Source organism: Temnothorax nylanderi, unplaced genomic scaffold (genome assembly GCF_030848795.1).
Source record: "Temnothorax nylanderi isolate EJ_2023f unplaced genomic scaffold, tnyl_v1.0 TNYL_tig0043_pilon, whole genome shotgun sequence".
In the NCBI taxonomy this organism is placed as follows: Eukaryota; Metazoa; Arthropoda; class Insecta; order Hymenoptera; family Formicidae; genus Temnothorax; species Temnothorax nylanderi.
This window is the reverse complement of record NW_027249105.1, coordinates 1,177,232-1,193,109: the sequence shown is the minus strand read 5'-3', so window position 1 is coordinate 1,193,109 and position 15,878 is coordinate 1,177,232.

The following is a 15,878-nucleotide window of genomic DNA, read 5'->3' as shown; positions in this document are numbered from 1 at the left end:
GAGACGTCACAATATTCCGAAGACGTTTATGTGGATTTTAACCCTCTCTCTTTCGCTCTCCTTCCTTCTCGTTTCCTTCTTAACAGGCAGCTTCGACGAACCGTAGAACCGTGACACACAGCAGGTACGTCTCATTTCTCGGGCCCGATTTTAAGAAGCTTTTGAAATTCGAGACGCGATACCGACACGTGGCCCACCGATTCGTCTCATGTACGCGTTCTTGTAATCGAGTCCTACGAAGTACCGATCCGTCGTAGTTTGTATATCGTGAGCATAACTTGGCGGTAATAGACATACATGAACAAAAAGAGAAATACTTGATAGAAAATAATAGTAATCGAATATTTAAAGACAAACTCCTTTAATTGGAGCAAAGTTCCCTGATATTAAGGAGAGTGGAGTGACGGTGTCGTAAATAATCATTCTCCCTTGAAGACTTAACATTCGGTGTCCTACAAGCCGTAATCGTTACTTAACGAATGAATACAGAAATATGTCAATTTGTTTTTTTCTCAAATTATGCGCAGATAAACGCAAACTTTTCTTCGCGTGGACACGAACGTGAAGAGGGAATTTCTATCAGAAGTCACGATGAAAAATTTTCGCGATAACGGTCGAACACAATAAACCGGCTCCCCACTCGGGTCGCTCAGTGCCGACTGAGACTAATTGCGGCTCCGATTACAATGTCCTCGGCTATTATTATAATTTATAACTCGGTATTGTTGTTGCGCGACCGCGTTATCGGCGATGTGACGCGCGCATGCCTTTCCATCGTCAAAGCCAACGAACGAAACCCGGTCCAAGAATTGAAAAGTGACGAAGTTGTTGGCCAACGTTTTATGACCTAGATCCTTGTCTTAAATTTATAGGGGTAGGAAGCCCTGTCAGTTTCGACGGTGAAAATTCAATTGCTATCGGAGATTATTAGCATGGTTAAAAAATTAAATTATAAAAAGTTAAACCATTACATTTTGCGAACGTTGATTCTAAATCGTTTCAAATTTATAGGAGTAGAAAGACCTACCGATTTCGAAAATAAAAATTCGATTGCTGGAGAGATTATTAGTGTGGCTTAAAAATTAAATCAGGAGATTAAATCAAAGGGTTAAACAGCGATTACATAATATGGCGAACGTTGAGCTTAAATTGTCTTAAATTTGACAAAGATATTTTTGGATCGTGAATACAATCCATCCATATGTATATGACTGGCAATTTTTTCTTTGAAAAATCGAGATGGATAATTGTTAACTTATCGGGAAACTAGATATACATTTTTCTTGCTTTACGTTTATCGAATTTGATATATTCTGCTAATACTACATAATACTACATAATACTACATAATATAAGAATGTAATTTTATAATAATATCTTGATATCCAATTGATATCTTACGACTCTTGCATCAAACAAATAAAGTTCGTAATTAGATCGTCACGTTCGACTAACTAAATAAAGCTAAATAACAGTCGCACCGTGGACTGTATAATATCCCTGTATTGTAAATAAATGTCTATGTTGTAGCATCGACGGCATTAACGACAAGCCGCTGGTGATTGACCCCTTTGTGGGCCTCACGCGCGTTACCCCACCGTGATAACGGAGGAGGGGGGTCGAGATTCGACAGGAATTGGAGTGGAAAAAAATTACGTGGGCTCCAGCTTTTTGGTCGGGCCATGACGAATTGGCACGATTATGTAACCGGGTTCACGTGGCCGATTAAAGAGAGTCCGATGCGTTATCGCGGGACGGACGATATGGAGAGGGATCGAGGTGGAGATCGGGTCCCTATCGAGTTCAACGCGGATGCGGCCCCATCAAAGGTTTTTATCATTGTCCCGTACGCGAGTTTTCCCAGATTTCCTCGCTCTCTCGGTGGAAAAAAAAACGGGGAATTATCACCATCGCATTGTCTGCGAGAGCGATAGAGAGGTCTTTCGGGGTCATGTTGCAAGAGCACGATGCCGGGACGCGGGACGCGACCGCGACGTTGCCGCAAGCGACAATAGCCCTGAATACAACACAGGGGGCCTCCCGATCTTATGCATTTATTTGAATGTTCGTAGTACAGCAGTATTCATCCCCCTGTCCCCATCCTGTGATAATCACATCGATTCTCTTATCGTTACTTTATTAAAATAATATGAATATCAAGTAACTTATTAAGTGATGGGTTGCATCAAATATGTGCTATTCGAATTCTAATAGAAATATTAAATAATTTCGAGACTCAAATAAGTTTTTTTAAATAAATTCCCAAAATCTGCGTTCTGTATTAGGAATCCAATAATTTATACTTTTAGACGTTTAAAGATCTACATTGATTGTGAAATCGTCCGAATATAAAAATAAGTTTCTCCCCCCGTTGAGTTCATTATACTTCGCTACTTTCTTAGCGTTAGAAAATAAAGCTTCCATCGTACAAAACGGTCGTCTCTTCCGCGTTTGCTCGCGAATTCCGTCGACTGCGAGCCGTCATAAATTTATTACCCGCCTCGGCCACCCGCCACGGCCGTGGTCCTCAAAGCTCGCAGGGAGGACGAAGGCGAGAGCGTAGCCTCAAGGCGGGACTTTTTGCCGGGCACACATGTGGCCGGCTAGCGGCGATTCGGACTCGATAAAAGCTCGGGTCCGAGATGATGACGGCCGAGAAAGGCGGAAAAAGGATGAAGAAGAGGGAGGAACGAGGGAGAAAGAGAGCCGGCTGGACCTCGCTGTTCGCCAACTTGAGCGAATCGTATGTGCGATGGTGCGCACATCCGCGAGCTCGGACAGAGAAGGAGAGAAAGAAAGAGAGAGAGAGAACGCGCGTGCGTACGCGTGCGTGTGCCGTGCATTATGCACGTGCACCGCTCGCTGGTCAGCGATGGCGGACCGGCCGCAGCTAGCAAAAAGCGCTCTCTCCTACGTCCAGTGTGAGAATGAGCGCGGTTATCGATTACGCGCGACGGAGAGCGCGATGCGATTCATTAACCCCCTTCGCGGTCCCTACGAGGGACGGATTCGAGCGTTTCTGCAATTTTTTTCTTAATTTCAACTCTGCAGCCTTAATTTAATGTTCAAATTCTTAACTGTAATTGTCTCAAATAACTTTTTATATAATTAAGTTAAATTAAATTGTCTTAAAAAACTTAATGTGAACGCTGGACGCACGTATTTCACTTTGTATGAAATAATTTAACAATTTATAATAAACTATAATTCGGAGGAAATTATAATATTTCTTTTCGCTTTTAAATTACAGTTCGAGATAGGTACTTTCGAAAATGTGAGAAAACTGGGAGGAAAACTAGTCGGTTAGCACATTCTCTCAAAATCACGATTTATTTATCTCTTCACACTTACGAGCGTTTCGATTGTCAAAGTGACGTTTCACGACCGCGATCATAGGAGCAAGCCACAAGTGGTCGCTCTTGTACGAAGGAGGATTTACGAGTTTTCGAGAAAATCGTATCAGATCGTTTTTACGATGTCGCTCGAAACTCTCACCGCGATGACGACAGTGATCGTAAAAGTCATCCCGCTTTCTCCGCGACGATATAAAAATTTCGGGACGATAGGACGGAAATTTGATTCGAGTGCAGTTTCGGAAAAGTATCCACGGCGCCACCTGATTATTCGATCTTACACGACCACTTTACGATACTTTTTAACGCCGTTTCTGGGAAAAGCCCATTTATTTCAATTATATCCCCGAATAATAAGTCGTTTATCGCATATACAATCTCGTTGCAGAGATCAAATTGCGCCTAGTAATTTTCATATCTATATCTAATATATTGCACACAAATCATTATTTTGACTAAGGATTACCAAACCGTTGGTCGAAACGGTACGAACAACAATTTCATTTATAAAATCGATTTAGCGTCTAATTTACATCAATGATATAATCTCCTATCATAAATGTCGCATTGAAACTAACTATAATTTAGAGGATGTCGATTTGAATTCCTGCAATGGAATAGAAGCTCCCGGTAACAATAAAATGAACAATATTATTATAAATTATAAATTACAAACAAATTTATCACTGTCTTTCATTTGCATTACTCTCGTGATTCCTCTTGTTAGTGTTACACAAATAAAAAATATAGTAAAATAATTAACCTTTAATTCTAGAATAGTCACACATTCTTTTGGATTAGAAACTCACTATGTCTCTCTTTTCTTTCTTTCTCTCTCTCTCTCTCTCTCTCTTTCTCAGCCAAAATCTAAAGTTTCTCGGTTGTGCCAGATTAGAGAATATTCCCTGGGCCTTCACGTTTACGACGGCGGATCGTGCCCCGGTGGCACGCTCCGGGTCGCGAGCGATCGTAAAACAGCGAGGCCTTGTTTCGTCTAATAGCTCAAAACATCGTCGCCAGGGTTGGCCAACGAAAAAGTGCCACCACCTTGCCCACGTCTTCTCTCCTCCGCTCTCCTCTCCCTCCCGCTCCGACGCCGATAAATTTCCTCGCGCGCTTGTCAAAACGTTGGTGGGACCATAAATTTCGCCCGGTCCCGAGCCGGAGCGGGTTATTAACGCGCGACCGACATTTCGCGGCCGCCAACGACCCCCGCAATAGCGTTTGCTCTCCTTACCGGCAACGCTAGGTCACCGACGGCGAAACACAAGCGGCACACCGTATATCACCCCGGCCTCTCCAATTTGCCAGGTAATTTTTACGAGACCGCCGCCGCCACACGCAGCTTCCTTTTACCGGGAAAACATGACGAATCGCGTGACGAATCCTTATCGTCAATGACGTCATATAAGTGAGAATCTTAATTTTATTTAAAATAACGCGCGCGTGTTAAATTACATGATAAAGCGCAAAGCGGACAAGGGACGGATTGCAAACCGGCGCTAATCCGACCTTGCCGTCGGCAAGCTTAACGCTCTAACAGCCGCATTATTCGAAATATGTGAGTCGCATTCACTAATTAAATTCAAAAGTTACCCACTAGAAAAGAGAAAGATTCGAGAAGAGGGGCGCGCGCGTCCTCGAGGAATGCTAAAGGATGCGCCCCATGTTCGGAGAAGCCGAATTTGTCCGGCTCGAGGACCTAGACAGGGCGTAAAGGACCCCGGCGGCGGGGTTCTTCAGGCCTCGAGGACACTCCTCGTGCGTTTCCTCGAGCTGTCATGCAACGGCCTGACGCGCGCGTTGGAAGGGTTCCCAAAGTGCCGGTGTGTGTGATACGTCGAAGATCCCCGCGCTCGGTGCTCGTTGGCCTCTCGCTGTCGCGAGAGAGGCCCGATGGTACACGGACACCGTATAGAGTTTCGCTGCCGCTCGCGTCCGGCTGCTTTCCGTCAAAAAGACCCGCGATACCGCGCCTACGGGGCTTTTTGACGGGCTTTTTCTTACGTTCGGTCCGTTTGACACTCGATAGCGCCAGCCCGGCCTATTAGCCCGCGTATTAGAGGATCTACGCAATCCGTACGTACCACCCGTTCACTCACATGTGCCTACACACGCACACACATACACGTGCGCGCAACATGCGTACAGTATGTAGAGATGGGATGACGTGGGCAGACACGGACACGTGGTGCGTGCGCGCGAGATGCGATACCGAGGCATTCTCCTTCTTCTCTCTTCTCCTCCTTGGCCCCTTCTTCCTCTTCTTCTGCGCCTTCTTCTTCTTCTCATAACTTCGAGGAGTCGTTTCTTGCCGCCGTCCATCCGTCAGATATGATCTTTCCCGTTTGATAAATCACTACCGGAAATTCCGACAAAAACGCACATCGCTCTCCCTCTCCTTTTCGTTCGCGCTCTAAATGTTTAATTGGCGAGTACCGGTTAAAGCGTACTTTCCCTCGCAAGGGTAAACGTCGTTTTTAATTAGTATTGCATTTCTACCTGATTTACATTGAGAGCGCACAATCCTTCGTGCACTAATTTACTCTATAGTGATAGTACAAAAGAACTTTAAAAGAATAAATCACTTTTACTTCACCAAATAATAAACAACAATGGAAATATTAATCGACTCTACTGGCCATTATAATCGCCAAGACAATACGACCACGATTTTGGTTCGATCACGGAATGAGGGAGGTTCCAGGTTCGAACCCTGGCTGAGGTAACATTTTTCGTAATAAATTTAATTATTTAAATGAGATGCTTATATATAAGTATCAAAGATTACATCAATTTATATTGGTTAAAAGAGCGTCTTGACGATAATCGAGCCAAAATCGTGGTCGTATTGTCTTGGCGATTATAATGGCCAGTAGAGTCGATTAATATTTCCATTGAACTTTAAAAAATCTTAAATAAAATAAAATAAATATCTTAAAACTAGCGTAACAATTTTCTTATCATCTAAGGCTCGCTGAGGCTTTTTATTTTCCACTCTTCTCATTTAGTGTAGCTGAAAAGAGTTATGCCATTATATGATCTCGGTAAATTTCTAGGAGAAGCATCATTTTGCATTTCTTAATTTTTAGAAGAGAAAGACGATTTTATTAAAGTTTCTGATCTTTCGTATACGGTTAAACATAAATTTTCATAATAGCTCTTCTGCGATCATATTTTTCTTTCATTTCTTATATTTTTATTTTATTCTTATATGTCTTATATATTTTATATTTATTCTTATATTTTATACCTTAATCATTATCACATTAAATCCTTGCATAGATCAGTGTAATTTAAACTGTGCTATTTCACATTTTGAGTCCTAAAACTTATTATAGTTATCATACACTGTCTTCATCTTCGCTCTTCGGGATTAACGCCATCGCGACCCGTTCTGTTGATACTCGAACAAAATCAGCTTTCACAATGATCTCAGAATTATATCTATCTGTCAGTTCATTGTGAAAACCAGTTTCGTCTTAATGCCGGCGTCGGTTCCGATTTCATCGTAGCATCGATAGCATCGTCCAATCGTGAGGCAGGAAAAGCGGTATTCTAGGAAGTTATTCATAATACGTTAAATTTGATAATTATTAAACTTATTAATTTTAATAACTCGGCAAACGAAAGTTGCTATAAGTATTTTAACAGGCGTTGGTAGCTTGTCCACTTCCCACGTCGTCAACGATCCTGAAAATAGAAGAAGGCAGATTAGTTCCAACGAACTTTTGAAGTAGCGAAAACAGGAGAAGGAAGAAGGGTAGTTGTGCGCACTTCTTCTCTTCTACCGCTCGCGACTTTCACTTCTGCGGATTTTTAAAACGGGGCGCGACCCATTCGGCCGATGCCGAATGAGAAAGAGAAGACGTTCCTGCCGGGCCTCGAATTTCTGTGAACGTCCTAAAATAACAGGCAGACGTGTGCCAGACGTCGTCGAAATTTGTAATTTCGAGAATCGGTCACCCTGGGCGAACACCGCGCCTTTCCCGTTGCTTCTTTGTGCTTTGAGTTGCCTCTTGGGGAAGGATGGCATACGGGAGATACATTTGTTAAGAGAGGGATCCACTCAAAGGTCTTGTGTGTGTGTGTGTGTTTTCCCGTAAATAACTATTGCGTCCTCGACTTTGTCGCGTGCACGCGGCTCCCGGAATCACATAGATGGATAAAAATATTGTTATCCAACTTCTCTTAATCAATTTAAAAATATTGTATTGACCGTGTCAATAAAATAAATCAAGACAATAGCATTAAGCAAAATGGATAATAATTATTGACGAATGTATCAATGCAGTGATCAAAAATGAAAAACAGAATTGAATCGGTACTTACTGTCTGCAACAAAGGATTATATCACTGACGTGCATTATTATCGGAACTGCACCGTTAAAGAAACACGGTAACGTTTACATTTTGAGAGTAAATTGACGGCGAGAAAGAGAGAGTGTGTGCGAGACGTACAGAGCGGTGTCGCTGGACAGGTCAGACACCAGATGGACCGAGACGTGGCGCGCAGAGGTACACGATGACCTCGAGGAATGCGGGGAACGATGATCAGTGATATTTAAACCTCATCGATCCTTAATCGACGGATCTACTTGGGAGGTTTTCATCGTACCAGCGGGGAATGTTATACACCGATTTTAAAACCGACGCTTAATACCCCCGTGCGCGCGACGCGGATGAATAAACGTTTCTTACATAAACGCGTTATTATCGCGTGCACGTTAATTCTTTTAGATGCCCGTGCAACACCTACGCGTTTAAAACACGGCGGGTTCTCTTTATTTCAATTCAATTATATAAGCCACGTTTTCGCGCTTGTCGCTTTATCGTAGAAAATACAACACTAGCGATCGATTAATTGTAAAAAATTTTCCTGAAAAGAAATAAAGAGATTTCTTCGTCACAACTGATATCGCTTATGATTTCTTTTAATTCTGGGGTAAAAGATCGCGGACGCAAAAGTCGAGCGCGAATATACGCGAATTCCACTTCGAATTCTACTTCGCGACTTCGTAGACCGTCCGTAAGGGTCCATCGCGGAATATACGTTATTTTGCACGTGTGTTATCGGTCGGCTGATAAGCGAGCCGGTTACACGGAGCCCCGATAAGGATACCGCGACCTCGCGACCCGATGGCCATATTCCGTGGAAGAGCGAGGCGAGGAAGAGCAGTACGCGAAGAGATTTGGTCTCTTCACTTCCTTCAATTGAAATATTATACAGGGAATCCCACTGTCGCGCGTGCTCATGATCGCGCACAGGAAATGGCAATCGCTTTGGCGGTGCAAGATAATCAAGAGAAATAATCAAGTAGCTATCCGATATTCAACATCGACGAATTTTTAACGAATTATATCTCGCAGGTGTAAACAGTTTACGAGGCCTCATTTAAATTTTATCACCCGAATTTTATCTTAACGAAAATTTGATGCAAAGACGTTATACTGAACTATAGCTTATTCTTAAGAATTGAAAGTAAAAGTGATCCTGAATTTTTCATAAAGTGCACATCGCTAGAAGATCGAGCGATTTTGGGCCATCCAGTATAATACTTCCGCGCTGATTCGCGATAATGTCAATTCGGGCTGCCATCCCGAATGAACTTGTAGATCTTCGCTTGAACGATGTCCACTGTTTTCCATTCCGTATTTCTGGGATAGCGCATTAAAATAAGAAAAAAGAAAGAAAGAGAGAGGACGCAATCGTAACGTCGATATCTCGTAATGGCGTGCACCGCCGATCGGCTCGCTCGCTGATTACTCCGTCCGTGTTGGGCCCTTCCGAGAATCGGGCCGCCGCTTTTATCTAATTAACGCGGTCAGATCAGCCGCGACAGTTATTCGACGGCCTGGTGCAATCGTAAAATTTAACGAGCGGGGATCGTCGGAACGTCGCGCGATGTATCATGCGCGCGCGAAGTTGCTATTATCGAGATACCGCATGTTATTATCGAATCGCGTTTACAAAAAACGCGAAAAATCGTCGGCAATTCCTCGATAAATATCGAAACAACATTGCGAATTAGACAAGTTCGTTTCCTAAGTCTTACACTTATATCACTTCTTATCGAAAATAAATTGTCACCGAAGTGGTACATGAAATACCGTTCTCGATGCGACGATTAATTCATATTGTATAAAGTATATACATAAAAATATACATAAGAAATTGGATAAATGTTTGTTTTATTTTGCGAGTTAAGTTTAAGAGCAAAATATATAATAAAAGATATAAAATTAATAATTCAATAATATTAAGGATAGAAGGGTTAAATTCGGTATAAATTCTCTTTTCTCTCCTTTTCATTATTGTTTATAAAAATGTATTATTTCTTTGTCGATGTTGTGAAAGAATTAAAATCTTTTCATTCCCAGTAATGTCAAAATGTAAATTTACTAAAAAATGATCGCGGCTTCTATAAAAAAAAAGTTCCAGCGACTGTTGATAAGTAACATCCGAGATAATCGGTATATTTAACAGCATTATCATAAGGTTAGTAATATATACTTACCGAGTGAGCGCAAGTTACCCAGTCTGAGTAACGTGAAATCTACACGTCCACCCATCGCATAATAGTTTTCTACGTTACCGATCTTGGTACCCTGCATTATCCAATGAGTTAACATCTGATGTAGGGAGAGGTGGGGGGGGGGGGAGAGATAAGCGCTCATAATGAAGAGCAGGACAAAAAAATTGTTACGTAAAAGTTCAACGAGCAAGCTATCATAACTCAAATAAAGAGATGTATGCATTATTTTTTCACGCCTATCTAAAATTCCATAGAGACATATTTAAGACACGTTATCAAATTTCCAATACCAAATTCAAATTAAAAGATCTCTTATCGTAAAAAGTGTCTACCTTTTTAAAATCGCGCTATTTTTTGATTATTTTCTCGTGAAAGTTCGAAAATCAATTGATAGAATTTAAATTTTGACTCTTTGGAGCCCTGACGCAAGATCTCCACTCCCGAAACAATGATGTAAGATTGATATCTTCGCGTCCGCGTTCATCGAAGGTCGAGTTCGCCGAAACTTATACCGGTTTTTAATCTCCGCGACTGTCTTGCGCGCGAAAGAGCGTAGTAAACGGAAGAGGCGTAAAAGCCATTCAAGTCCTGCGCGGCGAGTCATTGATAGAGGCGACGAAGCGAGGTCAGCTATTTGTACGCGTGACAGATCCCTCCAGAGAATCTCGCGCATGGACGAGAACGGTGGCTCATGCGCGCACGCACGCACACACGCACGCACTCACGCACGCGTTGGGTCCCGCGGGTGTGTAACATGCGTGCGTGACACCGTCCGCGTCGCGTTGCGTGTGCGGTTCGATTCCGGACCTCGATATGGTGGCCGAAAAAAAAGAAGCCCACAAGAAAAAAGAAGATATCAGAAGATTATCCGGACCTCGTTAGAGCCCGGTCGTTATTCGTTCGATATCACGTTTCTTTTTTCGTCTCTTTCTCTCTCCGCGATAGACAGCTTCGCACGAACGTTTGCACAGCTGCTGAACAGCGTCGATATCTGGAAGCTAGAAAGATTGGCTGTCTAGTTCGTGTAGTTGTACATGCTTGTAACTGCACGACGCTATTTGCTTAGATAACGCAAGTGATTAAAAAGCATCTCTCAGATGCGCCTTTCAGATGTCGCTTGAATCTCTACGTTGTTACGGGAGAATAATATTGTAATTTGTAATTGTCAATTCTTTGTTAATAATTCTTGGATAGGAATCATATGCGAGAAATTATGATTAATCAAAATTAGTAGCAAGAATTAATAGCAGAATGTGCAAAAAATTAATGGTTTAACCGCAGAGAAAACATCACGCGGTGATTAAATGCCTTATACCGTATTCGTATCGTGTCGCGCCTAGTACAAATTACATCTTATGATCTTTCCTCACAAGACAGGTGGTACCACGGGAGATAATGCGTATAAATAGCGCGAATTTTTTCACCCAATTCTTCTACCGAAACCAGACACGCATGAGGCGAGGCAAAGATCGATATTTGAGCGTTACGATCTCGCGAATGTGACACGTCCCCGAGATCGATTTGCATACAATGGACACGCTGGGCATTCAATATGGTTCGGAGAACATCTCGCGCGGGTAACGAGCGATTAAAGAAACATTAACGCGTTACAAAACCGCATTGGAAAAAATGCCGGCGGCCACGGCGGCGCGTTGATGTCATCGCCGAGTCACGATCGTGAATACCGATTAAACGAATGCCGCGTGCGTATATGACCAAGAGGACCCTATGCGGCCGCGAAGAGGAAGAGGCAGATGTTTTCTATGCGAGTCCGCTCGCGCGGAGAAGAGAGCCTTGACAAGGCTGCCGCTCTGGCGCTCTTCTCTCTGGAATTCGCCCCTCTCGCGGCGAATCGAGGGGAATTGAGTGAGAAGGTAGAGATGGTGCGAATATTAATAGATTGCCCTTTTATCTGTGAATTCCCGGACCAATTTAAAATCGCGAGTTCGTAACTTTTGTCAAATCGAGTTTCCTATCAAACGCGCCGAGAGCAATCAAAAGTTATTTTTGATCGTATACGAAAAACGAAAAATTGATGTTCCTATGATTAATATAAGTTTGACGTTCCAAAGTTTCCAATCACCTTGAGATGAGGATTTCTACGAGGATTGGATATAACGAGCTATGATGAATGATCCCAAACTTCGGCAGAATTTTAACTTGACAAGTTACAATTTAAAGCTGAACGATAAAAATTCCATGAGTATAATCAAGCATTAAGCAGTGCACGATCGATCGATCAGGCTACTTTCGTCTGATGGAATACCGATCGGTTGATATCGGGAAGACATAACGTAACGATAAGATATCGATATCAAGTATATTTCGTCTCCCCCCCAGCTTTTCATAATTCATTCAATTATTGCAAAACGATGCCGTTGCAAACGAGTCGATGGCGCGGGGGCGTCATGGAGAAGGGACTCCTCGATTGACGTAATTCGCTCTAAACTAACTCGCGATCGATAGGTACGCTGCACGTAGGCCGCGACGTCGAACCACGACGACCTACGCCCTAAAATGATCCTATGAGAAATAGGCCGAAAGAAATTCTCTTAATTAAACTAAACGCTCGGCGACAACGACTGCGATCAGCAATCGGGAAATGGATCTTCGATAGGTAGAACTACTCAATGGAGTCGATACTTCTTTTACTTTTACGATTTACGACAATTTTTAATTACATTGTACATTGCGCTTTATCTTATTTCATTTTCTTGAGAGTCTCGGAGCGAAACTCTCGGATTATGACTCCTTCAAAGATCCGGAACTTTTGATTTCCTTTTTATATCTTCTTTCTTATAACTTTCTTAACTTCGGATATTTTGTTTCGGAAGTTTTGTTGCAACGTGAGCTCTTTTGGCGCTTCCGCGTTCCGTCTCGATGTCGATCCTCTTATTGCCGTGTGTTAAAAAAAGTAGGGAAACCCTCGTAATCGTGATTACGATGCGACTACATCCGCATTTGGGACGCTCTCGTTAACACGCTGGGGTAAGAGGATCGCACGCACTGTCACGTGCGATACGTGGAGGTCGCCGCACGAGGCTGCCAAACTTCTCTTCCGGAACGCGGTTGTTATTTCGGTAATGGCGGGGTCGAAGTATAGCTACTTTCGCGAAACTTTCGAGAGACGCGTGATGCATGTATGTTTACCTATTTACATATCGCAAGTTACACAAGTTACCACGTCTATACAAGTGCTATTTTTACATTTGAAAAAGTTCTATTTAATCCTACAAACCCACCTTTCTTTCCCACCTTCGTCTTAATTTATTATTTGATAATAATTAACTGAATAATTTTTCCAACATTTTTTCACGACCTTTGCGACTCGTTCTCTCGCACCAGGGCGTGGAGGAAAGGATTGTTCATCGGATATGCGATTCGTAACGACGAACGTATGCAATTCCGTGACACTCGCGCAATACCGGCGACGCGTCATCACTCTATTCTCGGCGCGGCTAATTGTACTAATTAAGAGGATCGCTACTCCGGAATAACTCGACGGGTTTATATTTGTCTGGCGACACCACCGCGAGAGTCGCTACGCCGCGAGGCTATTTTTCCGGCATCATTTTGAGAACGACATTGAATCCTGTTTAATTCTGATGGATATTATTTATTAATAACGAAATCACACACGGGGACGTTCAAAGTTTGCACCTTCGAATGTAATCACTTCGGAATCTTCGGATCTTTTGGTGAATTTATTAAATTAGAAGATTAAAGACATTAAATCTCTCACCAATTAAACTTCAAATTTGAACTGAGGCGTGCGAGAGCAAATCGTCAAAACGTACAGCGATTTTACAATAGAAACCATGATCGTTTGCTTTCGGAATTTCGGTAGAAATCATGGAATTTTGAGTAGTACGATTTCTTTTCTTCATGTATGAGATCTAATTACCAACAGGGAGTGTGTAGAAAAAAAAATAAAAATCGCAGACGAAGTACGAATGACGGGGTGTCCACGGAGGAAGCGACTGATGAAACGAGTGCGAGGAGAAAGAGAGAAGGGGAGGAAGAAAAAAGGGGACCTATAATATAGGAGACCAGTGTACCATTACTTTGCAAAGTGTGAAGTATGTGCCTCAAAAGAGAGACTTATCGGAGGATGAAGAAAGAAGTCCGACGGGGATGGGGAGATCTGCGCAAGGACGAATTCCCCGCGATAAAGTGGAAATAATTCGGAGATGGGTCCGTTGACACGAGGACGAGGACGGCCCATTGCCGTCGAATATCGGGAATTTCGCGAAGCGAAACGCGGGGGATGTCTTCATCGCGAGGGCCCTCGAAGTGCCCCGATCCGGTTGACGTTGAGCAGGCGGCCGAAGTAAAATGACGAAGAGAAGAGGAAGGCAAAGAGGAAGGAGATATGAGGGGGGCAAGCCGATCAAGAAGGATTCCCTGTCTTCCTTTCTCTTTCTCCGCGGGAAGGAAAGAGTAGGAGTTAGGAGTAAGGAGCGGAGGAGGACGAGGTCGTGGAGGAAAAGAAGAAGAAAGAGGAGGAGGACGAACACCTATACAAGGATCTACACGGCCAGTGGGAATGGAATGCAGGTACAAGTCTAGTCCCCGACTTCACTCCCCGCCTCCTCGCCTCCTGACCAGCCCCCCCCCGCTCCTCTTTCTTCCCGTCTCCATCAGACACTTCTTCTTCTTCTACGCCTCTCTTCGGCATCCACCGCCGACCACGATGTTGCTCACCGAATCATCACCGTGTTCTACCTCTCTACCGGCTTCACCATTTACTACTACACTACTGTGCGTGCCTGTTGAACTACCACTACGCGCCGCTACCGCTCTGCTCTACTACTATTATTACCACCACTGCTTTCGACTGCTGCTGCTACTGCCGCCGCCGCTGCAGCAGCTATTACTACGTGTACACGATCTCGTTACTATTTGCGGACGTACTCTTCATTCTATTATTGACTCCAATTAACCTCGATTACTACGTTTCAATTTGGATAATGTAGGCGTAATGAGTTTATTGTAGCACACAGCGCTATAATTTTCCCGAGAATCCGAATATTAAATTGTAGGGATCCTTCAAGTTTCACGTTAGAACCTGAGGGCACGAAGTGATCCCGAATTTAGGACTAAACTTAGCTATATCGAATGAGTAAAAGTTAGACGAAAAAAAAAGTAAAAGTTATTTATTCCATTTATTATGGATACTATACTCTCATTTGAACACCCCATATCTCGAGTGTCGTATCTTTGGACATCGCAAATCGATTCGAACTAAACAAAATTTGAACGTTTTCGAGCAAAAAGAAACTTGTGTTCTAAAATTATAAAATATTCAAGTCCTTGTATTGTATAGTCGCAAAATTGTTTGATTGATGAAAATAAAAATTAATTATAACAGTAAAGGCTCACAAGATTAGAAATCAATCACAGAAAAATTAATTAGAAGATGATCTCCACTGTTTAAAACACGAATGCTGCCGAAAAGAAAGCTCGAATGTGCACCCAAGGCCTGTACCAATACGGAATGCAGGATCGACGTGCGGCCCTGCCGTGGGAGAGACGACCGCCGCAAAAGCAACCGGGTTCCTATACTATAAACATCAACGCGTTACTCGCCGCGCCGTGGCTCGTTAGTTGATAGTCCACGCGAGTCCGCGGACAGTCTCGCATCGCGCCGCTGATAACCAAAGCCGCCTTTTCGTCCCGGACATTTAAATGTGCCGCATACGCTCTCGGCTGATCCATCGAGGAGGAACGCCGCGCTTGCTTCTCTCTTACGAGAGGGACGACCGTATGGTAATTTTACATCTCCGAAGAGGAATGAACGCTACTAAGAGCAGTCGTGTACAGTGGACGCCGCCACATTGTACATTCCTGCGTCGCGATATCCCCCATGTAATGCATTAGAGTGATCGTCATCGTCTTCATCGTGCATGACTAGCGAACGAGTAGCGCGGGAAAAAATAATAGCCATGTATAAAAAAAAGGCAAATTAACAAAAAACTAAATATTTCTA